We start from the raw sequence: 21932 nt of genomic DNA on the forward strand, positions 1-21932 counted from the left end.
AGCATCGGTAAACATGGCGGTAGCCTCACATGATGCAGCAGGTTGTCTGCCTTTCAAAATGCTTTGCGTTGTTGGGCCGTGATATTATTCCTGTATACATTTCATTCAGACTAGTCAGGGAAATATGCATTATCATTTTTACGTGCAGATTGTATTGTGAAATCCGGCAGTACGTACAGAATCCGCGTTCTGCTGTTTGGGAAAGGTGGATGAACGCCGACGCAAGAACCACAAAGTATTTCACGTTTGCTTTCTCGTGATTTAAATTGTATTTTGTGTAAAACTCCCCCTTTTGGCCATTTCTGGTCAGATTGCCGGTGTCTTGTGAGGAGATATAAACACGCTAATGGTATTATCTAATAATTCTTCTAAAAGATACAAATAAAAGGTCCAACACGCCTGGCTGCTGGGCGCATCGATTACTGACATCGATGCTGCAATGTGACCGGAATAGGCTCAGCACAGGGGTGAGAATGGGGTAAATAGAGGACATTTGTGCTACAGTGTTGTTACAATATAAACATATGGTTTTATACAATAGAGACGCTCTCTATAATATAACTCACAAATAGCTAAATAAAGTAATAAATAAATAACTATGATAAAAGTTACTTTTATAGGTGTATGTAGCTACCTCTGTATGATACATTTTACCGTTGTATAGTAATATTTTCCAGTCTCCTCTCTGCACCACTACCCCCCCGTCACCCCCCCCCCCATCCCCCCACACCTCCAATCCTACATACTCTGTTCTTATTGCGGGTTCACTACGATATGCCGGCGGTCGGGCTCCCGGCGACCAGCATACGGGCTGTAACACACTGGCCGGTTTCTCCCGGATGGCAAAAAGCCGGACAAACTTTGTCCGGCTTTTTGCCATCCGGGAGAAACCGGCAGAGTCTGTCACACAGGACGGCTTTGAGCCGTGTGTGATGCTGTGCGCATGCGCAGCATCAGACACGGCTGCAGAAAAAACCGTTATGAGTGAAAGCTCCCCTTCACACACACGGTTCACTGGCTGCAAAGACGGCCAGGCGCCCGCCCGACAGCCGGACCTTCCAGTGGTGAGACTCGGCTGCCGGGGCCGTGCAGTGTGTAAGGACACTAGTCCTCACACTGTTCATTACAATGCCGGCACGGGAAAAAGCCGTCCGGCTTTTTCCCGGCCGGCAAAAGCCGGGTAGTGTGTTTTAGCCCTACCGGCGCCGGGAGCCCGACCGCCGGCTTACCGACAGTGTGGCGAGCGCAAATGAGCCCCTTGCGGGCTCGCTGCGCTCGCCACGCTACGGGCACGGTGGACCCCCACGAGGGAGAATAAGTGTCGGTATGCCAGCTGTCGGTATGCCGGCTGTCGGGATCCCAGCGCCGGTATACTGTGCGCCGGGATCACGTCAGTCGGCATACTGAAGACCACCCCTTATTGCAAGTAAGGAAGTATTTCCATGCGGTTTAGTAACAAGGAGTAAGCCAAGCTGTCTGTATTGTTCTGATGATCACTGCTGTTCTATGCACCTAGATACAGGACGCATCAGTGATCCACATCTAATTCCTCCTTTATCTTGTCATTTCAGCCTCCATGCTGCCTCTCTCCCTTCCAGTTCCAAATGATTATCTGCACTAAACTGGAGACCTGGAGTGAGCTACCAGAGGAGTGACGCTGTTCTGTAACTACTGTAAGTGCCTCTATATACTCCGCTCTGTTATGTCATAACCATCGGGGTTACTAAGAAGCTTTATTTTATAGTAACCCTGGCCGAGGAGTTTGTCAAGTGCACCACCACCCAGTCCCACCTAACCCGCCAAGTGCACCACCGCCACCCAGCCCCACCTCACCCGCAACCTCTTGACGTAAAGTAATGAAACGAGGCACATTGGGGGTCATTCAGACCTGATCGCACGCTAGCTTTTTTTGCAGCGCTGTGATCAGGTCAGAACTGCGCATGCGTATGCACTGCAATGCGCACAGGTACAAAGCGGATCGTTGCTGTGCGATGGGTTTTAAGAAGAATCCATTCGCACGGCCGTTCGCAGTGAGATTGACAATCAGAAGGCATTTGTGGGTGGCAACTGACCGTTCTCTGGGAGTGTTTGGGAAAACGCAGGCGTGTCCAAGTGTTTGCAGGGCGGGTGTCTGCCGTCAGTTCCGGGACCGGACAGGCTGAAGTGATCGCAGCGGCTGAGTAAGTTCTGGGCTACTGAGAAACTGCACAAAGTATGTTTGTACAGGGCGGCTACACATGTGATCGCACCCTTGCACAGCTAAAATCCACTCCCCGGTGCACAGCTAAAATCCACTCCCCGGTGTGCGGCGACTATCTGGGCTGCAAAAAACCCCTAGTGAGCGATCCGGTCTGAATTAGGCCCATTGTCAGCCTGATGCTGAATGAGGATGGAATGCTGACGCGACTATACGTGTGTCCTCATGCCTACACTTCTATGTGACTGCACCTCTCCGCGTGTTCCGTGTTCTAGAGCCGCTGTCATCATTGGCGCTTACACCTACTGTACCCAATGCTGCGGGCAGGAGATCCATCCGGAATGTGTATGCATCGCTCAGGATAGTCACTCTGAATACACGCCCGCAGCACAGCCCGACACGCCCACAGAACGGTTCTCGTGCACGCTTACACATTGCTGCCCCCGGGTACCACGTGGAGTGGCGGCAGAAACGCAGGTGCGTCTGGTCATTTTCAGGGCATGTATCAGCCGCCAGTTGCAGTCATGCGCGCAGGAAACACGTCTTCAGCATCTCCGTTGGCGGCGGCCATTCTCAGTGACCGATAGACTTACTTAGGGAATCGTTCTTTTCCGGTTCTGCGTCATTGCTGCGAATGCGTACACAGTAAGGGGCAGCTGCAGGAGCTCCAGTGACGTCTATATACAAATCCCGGCGGCTGTTACATCAGCACATATCCCCATCCTCTGACTCACAAGTCACATCTGCGGCAGCGTTAGCGCACAACTATGACTCAGGCCCGTTATGAGGACAGTGGCGGCACTGGCGGGATGTTCGTAAATACGGGCTCCTGTCAAGGTCACACATCGGCACGGACACAAATAGCGAGCATTAGCGTACTGCGCATTGCGCAGGTGCGAGTTACACCTTCCTGCGTAATTTTGGAAATTTGGACAGATCTGTCACTGCGTGAAATGGTCGTTAAATATCGGGAACTGGCCGGCGACAGTGCGATCGCAGAAAGTGCCGCGGGCGTGTAGCCGCAGGGCCCGTGCCATTCTGAGTCCTGTGTACGGGGAAGGGACACCTGTTGCTGACGGATCTCTTGCACCCAGCATGAGGCCGGTGCTAATGATGGCGTTTACGGCGGTGGACGGAGAAATAGTGGATGGACTGGATTCCCGTTTGAAGCACTTGGATCCCCCGCATTAGCTCTGCGGATACTATCATTAGCACAAGGTAGTAAATCTGGCTTCCACGGCATCATGCAAACACAGACACTCTGCGTCCGAATCCGGATCAGCCCCATAGGGTCACGGATGGGCCACTTAGTAGGTCTCCAGACCGCATGGCTAATGTACAGCAGACCTACACCTGCGTGATGTACTCGTCACCCGCCCAGGATCTTCCCCCTAAACAGCAAACCAGCCGATAAAAAGCAGCGGCCCGGCGCTATAAACCCTCTGCGCAGTATGTCCAGCCCTCTGACCCTGGACGCCATGCTGGCGGCTTCTAATGCTAAACTGTTACCAGTGAGTAGAAGACAATACTCTCTACCGCTCAGACATCTCCATATGAAGTCAATGATTTTCTTTTTGCCGAAAGGTCAGTGCAGATTGTCAGATGTCTGAGGGTCCTCTGAGGGCGGTGGGCTTACCAGCTGCGCTTATTCATTGATTTAATAGATTAGAAAACCTTGGCTGCCGAGAGCGACATCCTCCAGTGTAGACTCATCAGATCGTATCCATTCCCTACTGGGATTTGCTGTCCGTCCCCGAGATAAGCTTTGTAACCTGGCCCGTCCTGCGTCCTTTCCACCAGAAATATTACTATAATCATATGAGACGGTGATAATAATTGCATTGCAGAATGCTAAGGATATAATATCATTATTAGCGTCAGAGCTTTCTGAGGTCAAAATGCACTGAGTATATTCATTAAAGTGGTATATATCAAAGCATGGAGACAGATAATGTGGAGAGACATTCAGCACTAACCAATCAGCTGCTTGCTCTCATTTTACAGGCTGTGTTTGAAAAATGGCAGAAGCTGATTGATTGGTACTTTCTCTCTCCACTCACCATTCCTTGATAAATACCTTCCTAACGGGTCTATGTGCTAAGGCTTGAAAAGAGAGACGGCAGAGAGAGAGGTAAAGTACCAGCCAGCTCCTAACTGCCGTGTAACGCCTGTGTTTTAAAATTGGTTGGTTGGTACTTTTCTGTGAGTGATAAATGGTGCTCTTAACCAATCAGCTCATCACTGTCATTTTTCAAACACACGACAGGAGCTGATTGGTTGGAGCACCATTTAACATTCTTAACGAGTGATTAAAAGAATGTCACTCGTTAAACCTGTCCCTTTTTCTTTCTCCACTTTATCTCTCTCTCCAAGGCTTAGTACAAATGCTCCTTATTGTTTTTCACAGCTTTATACAATTGTAAGTCCGGTGTCGGCAGTGACTGGGTACAGAATATGTGCTGTCCGCCATACTCCACTATTGTCGCAGCAGTACATGAGCCTAGAAACCGCGTGTTCTGCACTGCCAGAATCACCCTCATTGCGGAGGTCGCAACCTCAACAAGCGGAGTAGCTGAGCACTCTCCGGGGATTATTCTGAGTGGCTGGAGCTGCGGGCAGCTTAATGCACGTGCAAGCAAAAACCTGTGCCGCCAAATGATTACGGTATACGCCGGTCGCTGCAATTGTCATCATTACTGTCTGCCATCACCATGCAGGAGGAAGAGGCGCTGCATGCAGGAGGAAGAGACGCTGCATGCAGGAGGAAGTGACGCTGCATGCAGGAGGAAGAGGTGCTGCATGCAGGAGGAAGAGACGCTGCATGCAGGAGGAAGAGGCACTGCATGCAGGAGGAAGAGGCGCTGCATGCAGGAAAAAGAGGTGCTGCATGCTGGAGGAAGTGGCGCTGTATGCAGGAGGAAGAGGCGCTGTATGCAGGAGGAAGAGGTGCATGCAGGAGGAAGAGACGCTGCATGCAGGAGGAAGAGACGCTGCATGCAGGAGGAAGAGACGCTGCATGCAGGAGGAAGAGACGCTGGATGTAGGAGGAAGTGACGCTGCATTACTTTTTCATACTTTACGATCCACGTGGACTACGATTGGAAATAGTAATGTGAGGGGACGCGGTGCACTAATTGGGGTTCCCGGTCACTTTATGACGGAAACAACACCAAAAAAACCCTCATGTCGACCTGATGACCATGTCGACCTTTTCCAGGTGTCGGCTTTGTAACTGTGAATCAATAGTGGTCGACCTAATGAGTGTCGACCTAAATAGGGTTGACCCAATGATCCCATTCCGTTGCACATGTGGCTTCTGCATATGTGATGGGTTCTCTGTTACATGAGACTACATTTATACCTGTCCTGATGTGTGAAATAACAAAAGTACACAACTGTATATTAGATAGTAGAACAGGTCATCGCAGTTATTATTTCCTATACATTTCCACAGGTAGATATGGTGCTAGATGAGAGAGTAGTATTTGAGTGTGAGCTGGGTTTATGGGTTGGACTCATCCCAGCCTCCCCCTGCCCTATAAAGCACTGATACTCTTCCCAGCCTCCCCCTGCGATATAAAGCACTAATACTCTTCCCAGCCTCCCCCTGCGCTATAAAGCTATAAAGCACTAATACTCTTCCCAGCCTCCCCCTGCACTATAAAGCACTAATACTCTTCCCAGCCTCCCCCTGCGCTATAAAGCACTGATACTCTTCCCAGCCTCCCCCTGCACTATAAAGCACTAATACTCTTCCCATCCTCCCCCTGCGCTATAAAGCACTGATACTCTTCCCAGCCTCCCCCTGCACTATAAAGCACTGATACTCTTCCCAGCCTCCCCCTGCACTATAAAGCACTGAGGGGTAGATGTATTAACATGTAGAAGGCATAAGGAAGTGATATAAACCAGTGATACAGCAGTGTTAAGTGCAAGGTGATAATGCACCAGCCAATAACTCCCTAACTGTTAATTTACATATGGGAGCTGATTGGCTGGTGTGTTTATCACCTTGCATTTATCTCTGGTTTATCACTTCCTTATGCCTTCTCCAGGTTAATACATCTGCCCCTGATACTCTTCCCAGCCTCCCCCTGCCCTATAAAGCACTGATACTCTTCCCAGCTTCCCCCTGCGCTATAAAGCACTGATACTCTTCCCAACCTCCCCCCTGCACTATAAAGCACTGATACTCTTCCCAGCCTCCCCCTGCCCTATAAAGCACTGATACTCTTCCCAGCCTCCCCCTGCGCTATAAAGCACTGATACTCTTCCCAGCCTCCCCCTGCCCTATAAAGCACTGATACTCTTCCCAGCCTCCCCCTGCCCTATAAAGCACTGATACTCTTCCCAGCCTCCCCCTGCCCTATAAAGCACTGATACTCTTCTCAGCCTCCCCCTGCCCTATAAAGCACTGATACTCTTCCCAGCCTCCCCCTGCCCTATAAAGCACTGATACTCTTCCCAGCCTCCCCCTGCCCTATAAAGCACTGATACTCTTCTCAGCCTCCCCCTGCGCTATAAAGCACTGATACTCTTCCCAGCCTCCCCCATGCACTATAAAGCACTGATACTCTTCCCAGCCTCCCCCCTGCGCTATAAAGCACTAATACTCTTCCCAGCCTCCCCCATGCACTATAAAGCACTGATACTCTTCCCAGCCTCTGTCCTGCACTATAAAGCACTGATACTCTTCCTGGCCACCTCCCTGCACTATAAAGCACTGATACTTTTCCCTGCTAAACCCTGCACTAAAAACACAGATACTCTTCCCAGCCCCCCCCCCCCCCCTGCACTATAAAGCACTAATACTCTTCCCAGTCTCCACCTGCACTATAAAGCACTAATACTCTTCCCAGCCCCCCCTGCGCTATAAAGCACTGATACTCTTCCCAACCTCCCCCCTGCACTATAAAGCACTGATACTCTTCCCAGCCTCCCCCTGCCCTATAAAGCACTGATACTCTTCCCAGCCTCCCCCTGCGCTATAAAGCACTGATACTCTTCCCAGCCTCCCCCTGCCCTATAAAGCACTGATACTCTTCCCAGCCTCCCCCTGCCCTATAAAGCACTGATACTCTTCCCAGCCTCCCCCTGCCCTATAAAGCACTGATACTCTTCTCAGCCTCCCCCTGCGCTATAAAGCACTGATACTCTTCCCAGCCTCCCCCATGCACTATAAAGCACTGATACTCTTCCCAGCCTCCCCCCTGCGCTATAAAGCACTAATACTCTTCCCAGCCTCCCCCATGCACTATAAAGCACTGATACTCTTCCCAGCCTCTGTCCTGCACTATAAAGCACTGATACTCTTCCTGGCCACCTCCCTGCACTATAAAGCACTGATACTTTTCCCTGCTAAACCCTGCACTAAAAACACAGATACTCTTCCCAGCCCCCCCCCCCCCCTGCACTATAAATCACTAATACTCTTCCCAGTCTCCACCTGCACTATAAAGCACTAATACTCTTCCCAGCCAACCCATGCACTATGAAGCACTGATACTCTTCCCGGTCTCCCCTGCCCTATAAAGCACTGATACTCTTCCCGGTCTCCCCTGCCCTATAAAGTACTGATACTCTTCCCGGTCTCCCCTGCCCTATAAAGCACTGATACTCTTCCCGGTCTCCCCTGCCCTATAAAGCACTGATACTCTTCCCGGTCTCCCCTGCCCTATAAAGCACTGATACTCTTCCTGGTCTCCCCTGCCCTATAAAGCACTGATACTCTTCCCGGTCTCCCCTGCGTTATAAAGCACTGATACTCTTCCCAGCCTCCCCCTGCGCTATAAAGCACTGATACTCTTCCCAGCCTCCCCCATGCACTATAAAGCACTGATACTCTTCCCAGCCTCCCCCCTGCGCTATAAAACACTGATACTCTTCCAGACCACCCCCTTGCACTTTAAAGCACTGATACTCTTCCCGACCATCCACCTGCGATATAAAGCATTGATACTCTTCCCGGCTCCCCCCTGCGCTATAAAGCACTGATTCTCTTCCCGGTCTCCCCCCTGCGCTATAAAGCACTGATACTCTTTCCGGTTTCGCCTGCAATATAAAGCACTGATACTTTTCCCGGCCTCCCCATGCGCTATAAAGCACTGGTACTCTTCCCAATCTCCCCTACGCTATAAAGCAGTGATACTCTTCCCAGCCACCTTCTGCGCTATAAAACACTGATACTCTTCCTGGTCTCCCCTGCGCTATAAAGCACTGATACTCTTCCTGGTCTCCCCGGCGCTATAAAGCACTGATACTCTTCCCATCCTCCCCCTGTGCTATAAAGCACTGATACTCTTCTTGGTCTCCCCTGCGCTATAAAGCACTGATACACTTACCGGCCTTCCCCTGCGCTATAAAGCACTGATACTCTTCCCATCCTCCCCCTGCGCTATAAAGCACTGATACTCTTCCGGTCTCCCCCCTGCGCTATAAAACACTGATACTCTTCCCGGCCTCCCCCTGCGCTATAAAGCACTGATACTCTTCCCGGTCTCCCCCCTGCGCTATAAAGCACTGATACTCTTCCCGGTCTCCCCTGCGCTATAAAGCACTGATACTCTTCCCAGCCTCCCCCTGCGCTATAAAGCACTGATACTCTTCCCGGACTCCCCTTGCACTATAAAGCACTGATACTCTTCCCGGCCACCCCCTGCACTATAAAGCACTGATACTCTTCCCAGCCTCCCTCTGCACTATAAAGCACTGATACTCTTCCCAGCCTCCCTCTGCACTTTAAAGCAGTGATACTCTTCCCAGTCTCCCTCTGCGCTATAAAGCACTGATACTCTTCCCAGCCACCCCCTGCGCTATAAAGCACTGATACTCTTCCCAGCCTCCCTCTGCCCTATAAAGCACTGATACTCTTCCCAGCCTCCCCCTGCCCTATAAAGCACTGATACTCTTCCCAGCCTCCCCCTGCCCTATAAAGCACTGATACTCTTCCCGGTCTCCCCTGCGCTATAAAGCACTGATACTCTTCCCGGTCTCCCCTGCGCTATAAAGCACTGATACTCTTCCCGGTCTCCTCCTGCACTATAAAGCACTGATACTCTTCCCGGCCTCCCCCTGCACTATAAAGCACTGATACTCTTCTTGGTCTCCCCTGCGCTATAAAGCACTAATACTCTTCCCAGCCCCCCCTGCGCTATAAAGCACTGATACTCTTCCCGGCCTCCCCCTGTGCTATAAAGCACTGATACTCTTCCCAGCCTCCCCCTGTGCTATAAAGCACTGATACTCTTCCTGGTCTCCCCTGCGCTACAAAGCACTGATACTCTTCCCGGCCTCCCCCTGTGCTATAAAGCACTGATACTCTTCCTGGTCTCCCCTGCGCTACAAAGCACTGATACTCTTCCCGGCCTCCCCCTGTGCTATAAAGCACTGATACTCTTCCTGGTCTCCCCTGCACTATAAAGCACTAATACTCTTCCCAGCCCCTCCTGCGCTATAAAGCACTGATACTCTTCCCGGACTCCCCCTGTGCTATAAAGCACTGATACTCTTCCCAGCCTCCCCCTGTGCTATAAAGCACTGATACTCTTCCTGGTCTCCCCTGCGCTACAAAGCACTGATACTCTTCCCGGCCTCCCCCTGTGCTATAAAGCACTGATACTCTTCCCGGTCAACCCCCTGCGCTATAAAGCACTGACACTCTTCCCGGTCTCCCCTGCGCTATAAAGCACTGATACTCTTCCCGGCCTCCCCCTGCGCTATGAAGAACTGATCCTCTTCCCGGACTCCCCTTGCGCTATAAAGCACTGATACTCTTCCCGTCCACCCCCTGCACTATAAAGCACTGATACTCTTCCCAGCCTTCCTCTGCGCTATAAAGCACTGATACTATTCCCAGCCTCCCCCTGCGCTATAAAGCACTGATACTCTTCCCGGCCTCCCCCTGCGCTATAAAGCACTGATACTCTTCCCGGTCTCCCCTGCACTATAAAGCACTGATACTCTTCCCGGTCTCCCCCCTGCACTATAAAGCACTGATACTCTTCCCGGTCTCCCCCCTGCACTATAAAGCACTGATACTCTTCCTGGCCTCCCCCTGCACTATAAAGCACTGATACTCTTCCCAGCCACCCCCTGCGCTATAAAGCACTGATACTCTTCCCGGTCTCCCCTGCGTTATAAAGCACTGATACTCTTCCCGGTCTCCCCTGCGTTATAAAGCACTGATACTCTTCCCGGTCTCCCCTGCGTTATAAAGCACTGATACTCTTCCCGGTCTCCCCTGCGTTATAAAGCACTGATACTCTTCCCGGTCTCCCCTGCGTTATAAAGCACTGATACTCTTCCCGGTCTCCCCCTGCACTATAAAGCACTGATACTCTTCCCGGTCTCCCCTGCGTTATAAAGCACTGATACTCTTCCCGGTCTCCCCTGCGTTATAAAGCACTGATATTCTTACCGGTCTCCCCTGCGTTATAAAGCACTGATACTCTTCCTGGTCTCCCCTGCGTTATAAAGCACTGATACTCTTCCCGGTCTTCCCTGCGTTATAAAGCACTGATACTCTTCCCAGTCTCCCCTGCGTTATAAAGCACTGATACTCTTCCGGGTCTTCCCTGCGTTATAAAGCACTGATACTCTTCCCGGTCTTCCCTGCGTTATAAAGCACTGATACTCTTCCCGGTCTCCCCTGCGTTATAAAGCACTGATACTCTTCCGGATCTTCCCTGCGTTATAAAGCACTGATACTCTTCCCGGTCTTCCCTGCGTTATAAAGCACTGATACTCTTCCCGGTCTCCCCTGCGTTATAAAGCACTGATACTCTTCCGGATCTTCCCTGCGTTATAAAGCACTGATACTCTTCCCGGTCTCCCCCTGCACTATAAAGCACTGATACTCTTCCCGGCCTCCCCCTGCACTATAAAGCACTGATACTCTTCCTGGTCTCCCCTGCGCTATAAAGCACTAATACTCTTCCCAGCCCCCCCTGCGCTATAAAGCACTGATACTCTTCCCGGCCTCCCCCTGTGCTATAAAGCACTGATACTCTTCCCAGCCTCCCCCTGTGCTATAAAGCACTGATATTCTTCCTGGTCTCCCCTGCGCTACAAAGCACTGATACTCTTCCCGGCCTCCCCCTGTGCTATAAAGCACTGATACTCTTCCTGGTCTCCCCTGCGCTACAAAGCACTGATACTCTTCCCGGCCTCCCCCTGTGCTATAAAGCACTGATACTCTTCCTGGTCTCCCCTGCACTATAAAGCACTAATACTCTTCCCAGCCCCCCCTGCGCTATAAAGCACTGATACTCTTCCCGGCCTCCCCCTGTGCTATAAAGCACTGATACTCTTCCCAGCCTCCCCCTGTGCTATAAAGCACTGATACTCTTCCTGGTCTCCCCTGCGCTACAAAGCACTGATACTCTTCCCGGCCTCCCCCTGTGCTATAAAGCACTGATACTCTTCCCGGTCAACCCCCTGCGCTATAAAGCACTGACACTCTTCCCGGTCTCCCCTGCGCTATAAAGCACTGATACTCTTCCCGGCCTCCCCCTGCGCTATGAAGAACTGATCCTCTTCCCGGACTCCCCTTGCGCTATAAAGCACTGATACTCTTCCCGTCCACCCCCTGCACTATAAAGCACTGATACTCTTCCCAGCCTTCCTCTGCGCTATAAAGCACTGATACTATTCCCAGCCTCCCCCTGCGCTATAAAGCACTGATACTCTTCCCGGCCTCCCCCTGCGCTATAAAGCACTGATACTCTTCCCGGTCTCCCCTGCACTATAAAGCACTGATACTCTTCCCGGTCTCCCCCCTGCACTATAAAGCACTGATACTCTTCCCGGTCTCCCCCCTGCACTATAAAGCACTGATACTCTTCCTGGCCTCCCCCTGCACTATAAAGCACTGATACTCTTCCCAGCCACCCCCTGCGCTATAAAGCACTGATACTCTTCCCGGTCTCCCCTGCGTTATAAAGCACTGATACTCTTCCCGGTCTCCCCTGCGTTATAAAGCACTGATACTCTTCCCGGTCTCTCCTGCGTTATAAAGCACTGATACTCTTCCCGGTCTCCCCTGCGTTATAAAGCACTGATACTCTTCCCGGTCTCCCCTGCGTTATAAAGCACTGATACTCTTCCCGGTCTCCCCCTGCACTATAAAGCACTGATACTCTTCCCGGTCTCCCCTGCGTTATAAAGCACTGATACTCTTCCCGGTCTCCCCTGCGTTATAAAGCACTGATACTCTTACCGGTCTCCCCTGCGTTATAAAGCACTGATACTCTTCCTGGTCTCCCCTGCGTTATAAAGCACTGATACTCTTCCCGGTCTTCCCTGCGTTATAAAGCACTGATACTCTTCCCGGTCTCCCCTGCGTTATAAAGCACTGATACTCTTCCGGGTCTTCCCTGCGTTATAAAGCACTGATACTCTTCCCGGTCTTCCCTGCGTTATAAAGCACTGATACTCTTCCCGGTCTCCCCTGCGTTATAAAGCACTGATACTCTTCCGGATCTTCCCTGCGTTATAAAGCACTGATACTCTTCCCGGTCTTCCCTGCGTTATAAAGCACTGATACTCTTCCCGGTCTCCCCTGCGTTATAAAGCACTTATACTCTTCCGGATCTTCCCTGCGTTATAAAGCACTGATACTCTTCCTGGTCTCCCCTGCGTTATAAAGCACTGATACTCTTCCCGGTCTTCCCTGCGTTATAAAGCACTGATACTCTTCCCGGTCTCCCCCTGCACTATAAAGCACTGATACTCTTCCCAGTCTCCCCTGCGTTATAAAGCACTGATACTCTTCCCGGTCTCCCCTGCGTTATAAAGCACTGATACTCTTCCCGGTCTCCCCTGCGTTATAAAGCACTGATACTCTTCCCGGTCTCCCCTGCATTATAAAGCACTGATACTCTTCCCGGTCTCCCCTGCGTTATAAAGCACTGATACTCTTCCCGGTCTTCCCTGCGTTATAAAGCACTGATACACTTCCCGGTCTCCCCCTGCACTATAAAGCACTGATACTCTTCCCGGTCTCCCCCTGCACTATAAAGCACTGATACTCTTCCCGGTCTCCCCTGCTTTATAAAGCACTGATACTCTTCCCGGTCTCCCCTGCGTTATAAAGCACTGATACTCTTCCCGGTCTCCCCTGCGTTATAAAGCACTGATACTCTTCCCGATCTCCCCTGCGTTATAAAGCACTGATACTCTTCCGGATCTTCCCTGCGTTATAAAGCACTGATACTCTTCCGGATCTTCCCTGCGTTATAAAGCACTGATACTCTTCCCGGCCACACTGAATAAAGTATCTTGTCTATTATGAATTATTAACAGTAATTTAGTAACTTATATAGAGCACCAGATAAACACACACGCAATTTTCAAATAAATGTAATTTGAATTTAACACTCCCTAAACCCTCATGCACCTTTCTTTGTTCTTCTGTATTGTAACCCAATGGGAAATTCCTCTGTTTTCGTAATCAAACACATACAAGTGATGCGTTCCATTAACATGTAAATTGTAGGTTCCAAACTGCCACGGAGCTCCCATAGTAAAAGGGTTAATGCCCCCCGATAGAGGTACACAGAGCGCTGACTCGGGTAGTTGCCTACGAACCTGTGCCATTGGGGGTAATTCAGAGTTGATCGCAGCAGCAAATTTGTTAGCAGTTGGGCAAAACCATGGCCCTCATTCCGAGTTGTTCGCTCGCAAGCTGCTTTTAGCAGCTTTACACACGCTAAGCCGCCACCTACTGGGAGTGAATCTTAGCTTCTTAAAATTGCGAACGAAAGATTCTCAAAATTGCGACCACACACCTCTTAGCAGTTTCTGAGTAGCTCCAGACTTACTCGGCATCTGCGATCAGTTCAGTGCTTGTCGTTCCTGGTTTGATGTCACAAACACACCCAGCGTTCGCCCAGACACTCCTCCGTTTCTTCAGCCACTCCCGCGTTTTTCCCAGAAACGGTAGCGTTTTTTCGCACACACCCATAAAACGGCCAGTTTCCGCCCAGAAACACCCACTTCCTGTCAATCACATTACGATCACCAGACCGAAGAAAAAACCGTGAGTAAAATTCCTAACTGCATAGCAAATTTACTTGGCGCAGTTGCACTGCGGACATTGCGCATGCGCATTCGCGACTAATCGCTCCGTTTTGAAAAAATAATAACGAGCGAACAACTCGGAATGACCCCCTATGTGCACTGCAGGTGGGGCAGATGTAACATGTGCAGAGAGAGTTAGATTTGGGTGGGTTATATTGTTTCTGTGCAGGGTAAATACTGGCTGCTTTATTTCTACACTGCAATTTAGATTTCATGTTGAACTCACCACACCCAAATCTAACTCTCTGCACATGTTATATCTGCCCCCCCCCCCCCCTGCAGTGCACATTGGCCCTCATTCCGAGTTGATCGCTCGCTAGCTGCTTTTAGCATCCGTGCAAACGCTAAGCCGCCACCGCCCTCTGGGAGTGTATTTTAGCTTAGCAGAAGTGCGAACGAAAGGATCGCAGAACGGCGGCTACATTTTTTCAAGCAGTTTCTGAGCAGCTCCAGACTTACTCCTACCTTGCGATCACTTCAGACTATTTAGTTCCTGTTTTGACGTCACAAACACGCCCTGCGTTCGGCCAGCCACTCCCCCGTTTCCCCAGGCACGCCTGCGTTTGTATATGACACGCCTGCGTTTTTCAGCACACTCCCGGAAAACGGTCAGTTACCTCCCAGAAACGCCCCATTCCTGTCCATCACTCACCGATCAGCAGTGCGACTGAAAAGCGTCGCTAGACCTTGTGTGAAACTGCATCGGCTTTTGTGAAAGTACTTCGCGCGTGCGCAGTGCGCACCATACGCATGCGCAGAAGTGCCGAATTTTTGCCTGACCGCCGCGCTGCGAACAACGGCAGCTAGCGATCAACTCGGAATGAGGGCCATTATACGGTTTCGGTACTACAAGGTGACCTGGTTGTGGCCCTATCATTAGCAGTCCAGTACATTATCACATATGAATATATTTTCAGAGGCAGCGATGAACGGATCGGAAGCAGAGAGGCCTTCCATGGTCACCTATATAAACTGCTTCTGCGCCTCTGTCTCTTATCAGTTATCTAATTGACAACATTCTATGTGGCTCCTCACCCCATGCTGGGTAACTGAGCACCTGGTAATAAGGCTAATTACTAGAACAGTGGGCCGGAAGGTGCTGCGCCCTGTGATGAAGTGGGTACAGTCCATCTCGGTGAGACCACTCTCACCCCAGGGCACAATAGGGATTTTCTCTGTCTAATGGCAGAAGAAGCGGAGGTTATCTTTAACATATTCTAAAAATTCCTTTTCCCAAACAGTGAGTCCTTTCCCCTCAAAGGGTCCTTTGTCTCTTCACAGGAAGAAACGCAGGACAGCTGAAAACCAGAAGGCGTCTGTGGAGAATGAGATTACTCAGCCGAGAGAAGGCAGCGCCAAGCCGGGCCACCCCTGCCAGAACTTTGTAGCTGTTCTGTTGCGGTGCCCAGCCATATCCACTCAACACATACAGACATCAAGCAGCCAATCAGAAGGTGTGCACACACACACAGAGTCGCCTGATTGTGAGTACTTACTAACATGACACTGCGGCAACCAGCCAGCGTCCCTTATATAATGAGCCGTCGCCTTGCTTTCTGTCTAGGTCACGCCAGGCAATGGATTGCCACTGGTCATGTCCTGGTACACAGCAGGCACACATGACTCTGCACAGTGGCTGGCACTGCTATAGGCACACTTTTGGCACTGCAGTTGTCATCACTCCTAAGCCTTGGCCAATCATAGCTGTGACTGGTATGGTTGTGCGCTATGGGCTATTTCTGAGCTTGGACACCTACAGTACAGCCCCCCGTCACTGGCGTTGTACTCGTGATATTGTGGCAACTGTACACCGTAGTGTTCAGCAATTTCACATTCATCGAAATACACTGATTAGAGGTAATAATCTAATACACAATAATGGAGAGAACGCACACCGATATTCTGCCAAGTACTGAGGGACAAATCCCCTCCCCCACCACCAATATGGCACCGTCCACTAACTGTGATTAATGATGATTCACAGTATGGAACGTCACTGACCATGCAAGCAATTCCAATGTATCCTTCTATTGGTGCACTCTCACCCTCTCCTTCTATTGGTGCACTCTCACCCTCTCCTGCTAATGGTGCACTCTCACCCTCACCCTCTCCTGCTATTGGTGCACTCTCATCCTCTCCTGCTATTGGTGCACTCTCACCCTCTCCTGCTATTGGTGCACTCTCACCCTCTCCTGCTATTGGTGCACACTCACCCTCTCCTGCTATTGGTGCACTCTCACACTCACCCTCTCCTGCTATTGGTGCACTCTCACCCTCTCCTGCTATTGGTGCACTCTCACCCTCTCCTGCTATTGGTGGACTCTCACCCTCTCCTGCTATTGGTGCACTCTCACCCTCTCCTGTGATTGGTGCACTCTCACCCTCACCCTGTCCTGCCATTGGTGCACTCTCGCTCTCACTCACTCCCGCTTACCCTTATGGCAGACATAATGTACAGTCTCCTTATTAGCAGGTTTCCCATCTCCTTCACTCCAGCTTCCCTAACACTCCAGATGTTCAGCTTCCCTCACTCCACTACCCAACCTTCCACCTTACAGGAGTCCTGCCCCCTTCACTCCAAGTGTACTATCTCCCCACGCCTGCCCAGGTGCCCTACCTCCTTCACTCCAGATGTACTGTCTCCCTCCTCCTGCCCAGATGTCATGCCCCCTTCACTCCACGTGTACTATCTCCCCCCGCCTGCCCAGGCATCCTGCCTCATTCACTCCAGATGTACCATCTCCCACTGCCTGCCCAGATGTCCTGCCTCATTCACTTCATATGTACAATTTCCCTCCTCCTGTCTAGGTGTCCTACCTCATTCACTCCAGATGTACCATCTCCCTCCGCCTGTCCAGATGTCCTGCCTCATTCACTCCAGATGTACCATCTCCCTCCTCCTGTCCAGGTGTCCTGCCTCCTTCACACCAGATGTACCATCTCCCTCCGCCTGTCCAGAATGATGTCCTGCCTCATTCACTCCAGGTGTACCATCTCCCTCCTCCTGCCCAGGTGTCCTGCCTCCTTCACTCCAGGTGTACCATCTCCCTCCACCTGTCCAGATGTCCTGCCTCATTCACTCCATATGTACCATCTCCCTCCTCCTGCCCAGGTGTCCTGCCTCATTCACTCCAGGTGTACCATCTCCCTCCGCCTGTCCAGATGTCCTGCCTCATTTACTCCAGGTGTACCATCTCCCTCCGCCTGTCCAGCTGTCCTGCCTCATTCACTCCATATGTACCATCTCCCTCCTCCTGCCCAGGTGTCCTGCCTCATTCACTCCAGATGTACCTTCTCCCTCCGCCTGTCCAGATGTCCTGCCTCATTTACTCCAGGTGTACCATCTCCCACTGCCTGCCCAGGCGTCCTGCCTCCTTCACTCCAGATGTACCATCTCCCTCCTCCTGCCCAGGTGTCCTGCCTCATTCACTCCTGGTGTACCATCTCCCACTGCCTGCCCGGGCGTCCTGCCTCATTCACTCCAGATGTACCATCTCCCTCCTCCTGCCCAGATGTCCTGCCTCATTCACTCCTGGTGTACCATCTCCCACTGCCTGCCCAGGCGTCCTGCCTCATTCACTCCAGATGTACCATCTCCCTCCTCCTGCCCAGGTGTCCTGCCTCATTCACTCCTGGTGTACCATCTCCCACTGCCTGCCCGGGCGTCCTGCCTCATTCACTCCAGATGTACCATCTCCCTCCTCCTGCCCAGATGTCCTGCCTCATTCACTCCTGGTGTACCATCTCCCACTGCCTGCCCAGGCGTCCTGCCTCATTCACTCCAGATGTACCATCTCCCTCCTCCTGCCCACGTGTCCTGCCTCATTCACTCCATATGTACAATCTCCCTCCTCCTGCCCAGGTGTCCTACCTTAGTCACTCCTGGTGTACAATCTCCCACCGCCTGCCCAGGTGTCCTGCCTCATTCACTCAAGATGTACCATCTCCCTCCTCTTGCCCAGGTGTCCTACCTTAGTCACTCCTGGTGTACCATCTCCCACCGCCTGCCCAGGTGTCCTGCCTCATTCACTCAAGATGTACCATCTGCCTCCTCCTGCCAAGGTGTCCTGCCTCATTCACTCCATATGTACCATCTCCCTCCTCCTGCCTAGGTGTCCTGTCTCATTCACTCCAGATGTACCATCTCCCTCCTCCTGCCCAGGTGTACTTCCTCAGTCACTCCAGGTGAACCATTTCCCTCTCCCTGCCCAGGTGTCCTACCTCAGTCACTCCAGGTGTACCAGCTCCCCCCACCTGCCCAGGTGTCCTACCTCATTCACTTCATATGTACAATTTCCCTCCTCCTGCCCAGGTGTCCTACCTCAGTCACTCCTGGTGTACCATCTCCCTCCTCCTGCCCAGGTGTCCTGCCTCCTTCACTCCAGGTGTACCATCTCCCTCCTCCTGTCCAGATGTCCTGCCTCATTCACTCCATATGTACCATCTCCCTCCTCCTGCCCAGGTGTCCTGCCTCATTCACTCCAGATGTACCTTCTCCCTCCGCCTGTCCAGATGTCCTGCCTCATTCACTCCTGGTGTACCATCTCCCACTGCCTGCCCAGGCGTCCTGCCTTATTCACTCCAGATGTACCATCTCCCTCCTCCTGCCCAGGTGTCCTGACTCATTCACTCCTGGTGTACCATCTCCCACCGCCTGCCCAGGTGTCCTGCCTCATTCACTCCAGATGTACCATCTCCCTCATCCTGCCCAGGTGTCCTACCTTAGTCACTCTTGGTGTACCATCTCCCACCGCCTGCCCCGGTGTCCTGCCTCATTCACTCCAGATGTACCATCTGCCTCCTCCTGCCCAGGTGTCCTGCCTCATTCACTCCATATGTACCATCTCCCTCCTCCTGCCCAGGTGTCCTGCCTCATTCACTCCAGATGTACCATCTCCCTCCTCCTGCTCAGGTGTACTACCTCAGTCACTCCAGGTGAACCATTTCCCTCTACCTGCCCAGGTGTCCTACCTCAGTCACTCCAGGTGTACCATCTCCCCCCACCTGCCCAGGTGTCCTTCCTCAGTCACTCCAGGTGAACCATTTCCCTCTACCTGCCCAGGTGTACTACCTCAGTCACTCCAGGTGAACCATTTCCCTCTCCCTGCCCAGGTGTACTACCTCAGTCACTCCAGGTGAACCATTTCCCTCTACCTGCCCAGGTGTACTACCTCAGTCACTCCAGGTGAACCATTTCCCTCTACCTGCCCAGGTGTTCTGCCTCATTCATTCCAGGTGTAACATCTCCCTCCGCAAACTCAGGTGTTCTGCTTGCCCCTCACTAGGTGCCCAGACACTCTGACTTACGGCTTCCAATATCACTCACTGGAACTGCCCAAACATCATTATATTCCAAGTATTCCGTTTCACTAACTGCAGGTGTCCAGCCATCCTTCCTCCTGGTGTCCAGGTGTGTATGAGACTCACTTACTACAGGTGCTATCCTCACCCTATTCCTGGAGTGGAGTATCCTTTTTCTGAATCTCACCCCCTGCCACCCCTCAACCACTCTCTCTCCCTATCGTATTCCATTTATCCAGTGTCACCTTCTCACATGCCTCCAGCTAGATTTCCAGCCTCTCCGGAGCCAAGTTATATGTTTTGCTGCGTGCCTGGTCTTTTACTCCATCTAGGTGTTAAGCTGCACCTAGTCTCACCCTAATGGCATATACCTAGTTTCACCCTTACAGCAAGTGTCTATTCTCTCCCCAGCCTCACCCTTCATACAGATATCACTGACTGTCCTGCTATAGCATTCATCTGCTTTCATTCCCTGGCTCTCCGTTCCTCCGAGTGTGATATCCTGTAATAACACTCCAGCTTTTGTTATGTTTGCATTTTATCATCACTAAAACTATGAAATATTTGAATGCTGGGAAATACAAGATACAAGATCCAGGAGCTGCCAACAGTTAGCAATCCAGGTACAAGTACTAGATCGTGCCATTATCATAGCCCAGGAAGTGCGGGGTGCAAAGAAAAGTTACTGTGTCACAGTGTATGGAAGCAGACGTAATAGCCTATGTAGTGCTATAGTATGGAACATTTTACCTGTTTACAGGACGGATTGTTCCCTTCGAATTCAAAGCTAGGGAGACATAGACCAGTGATGTTATGAAGGTGCCCTCATGCTTGGGTTATACAATGTAATGTTTTCTTCTAGCTTCACTTAGCAGTAGGAGTTGGCGCAATGTACGTGAATGTGGGCGGAGATAACCAGATATATATAACGTAAATAATATATCAGCAGATGTAATCTATAGGCGTGATAACCATGGGGCCCCAGATTACTGCGAATAGGGCAGATACATTACACAAACACAGAGGCACATTAGTAATGAGGGCCTTGTCGAGAAGAGCTTACAGTCTAAATGCAGTGCAGTATTGCTAGATGTTGGAGAGACCACAGTATCAGAGGGCAAGGCAGGAGTCAGATCTGGGAGTTGGTAAACCAGTTATCAGCTAAATAAAGGCAGCCATTGCTACCATGTCCTGCAATACAAGAAGAAACTACTAAGCATGAATATATATATATATATATATATAATAGAAATTCACAAGCGCCACCCGGACCAATAAACTCACGATAATGCAGGCATATGTAGCAGCAACGTTTCGATGTATTTTATTTTCACAACGTCATCAGGCATATAACAACCATGAAACCAAGCTCACCTTATATCCCCACCGAGTGACATGCGCCGCCAGCAGCGTCCGGCACCAGGAAGCATGGCGCCCACCAATGACGTCATCACGCCCAGTCCGTAGCCCTGGTAACCGGCGCTATTAAAAACAAAGTGAAAAAATGGCTAAGGGTAAACTGAAAAGCAAACAGGATAACAATCTAAGTTTAACACAGATAATGCAGAAGCAGCAGAAATGCAGCATAAGGAAAATACTGTCAACATTAAGTATTATATAAATATAATAATATTTAAAATAATCTTTAAATAAATGCATGAAGACCCAAAGTGTCGTTTAAACCACGAGGTACAAGAGTACCTAATCTATGAATCCAGCCCGACTCGCACTTCAGTCATTTAAGTGAGCGATTACCGCCTCTTAAAGATGCAGTCACATGATCAATAATCATGTATTGTAAGTTAGCCATACTATGTCCTGCTTCTACAAAGTGCCGTGCAACTGGATGATTACTATTACCAGCTTCCAACGCGGCCCGAATGGTGGAACGATGCCCAGCCATTCGTTCACGTAGGGTATTATCGGTCTTGCCGACATAATAAAGTCCGCAAGGACATCTAATAAAATAAATAATAAACTTGGTAGTACATGTAACTTTGTGTCTAATGTAGAACCTTTTGCCACTGTATGGATGACAGAAACTGTCACCAGCAACAAGGTATCTACATGTAACGCAATTGATACATTTGTAGCATCCATTGCGTCGACCGAGAAAATGTTGAGTAGAAGGAACACTTGACATATTCGTGATATCAGTTTTAAATACCCAATCACGGATGTTCCGCCCTCTAGTGTAACAAGGCATAAGTGTCCAAATTTAGATCTCCATCAGTGCTTACAATCGGCCAAAGATGTCTAGAAACAGATGTAATCGCACCACTGGACGTATTAAAATGTTTCACCCAGGCCATACGATTTTCTTGACTATTTTTCTTGGCAGATTGCAGCAAGGTGT

At 50.7% G+C, this 21932-nt stretch overlaps 1 protein-coding gene across 1 annotated transcript in view; it reads left to right on the forward strand.

Annotated features, from left to right (window-relative positions):
* The first annotated feature begins 15629 nt into the window (after positions 1-15629).
* ZBTB20 (zinc finger and BTB domain containing 20) overlaps positions 15630-21932 on the forward strand; it is a 29239-nt gene continuing 22936 nt past the window's right edge. Inside the window, exon 1 of the mRNA XM_063956782.1 lies at positions 15630-15759. The gene's annotated coding sequence lies outside the window, so the exon portion shown is untranslated. The remainder of the gene's footprint in view (positions 15760-21932) is intronic.

This window comes from Pseudophryne corroboree, chromosome 2 (genome assembly GCF_028390025.1).
Source record: "Pseudophryne corroboree isolate aPseCor3 chromosome 2, aPseCor3.hap2, whole genome shotgun sequence".
NCBI lineage: Eukaryota > Metazoa > Chordata > Amphibia > Anura > Myobatrachidae > Pseudophryne > Pseudophryne corroboree.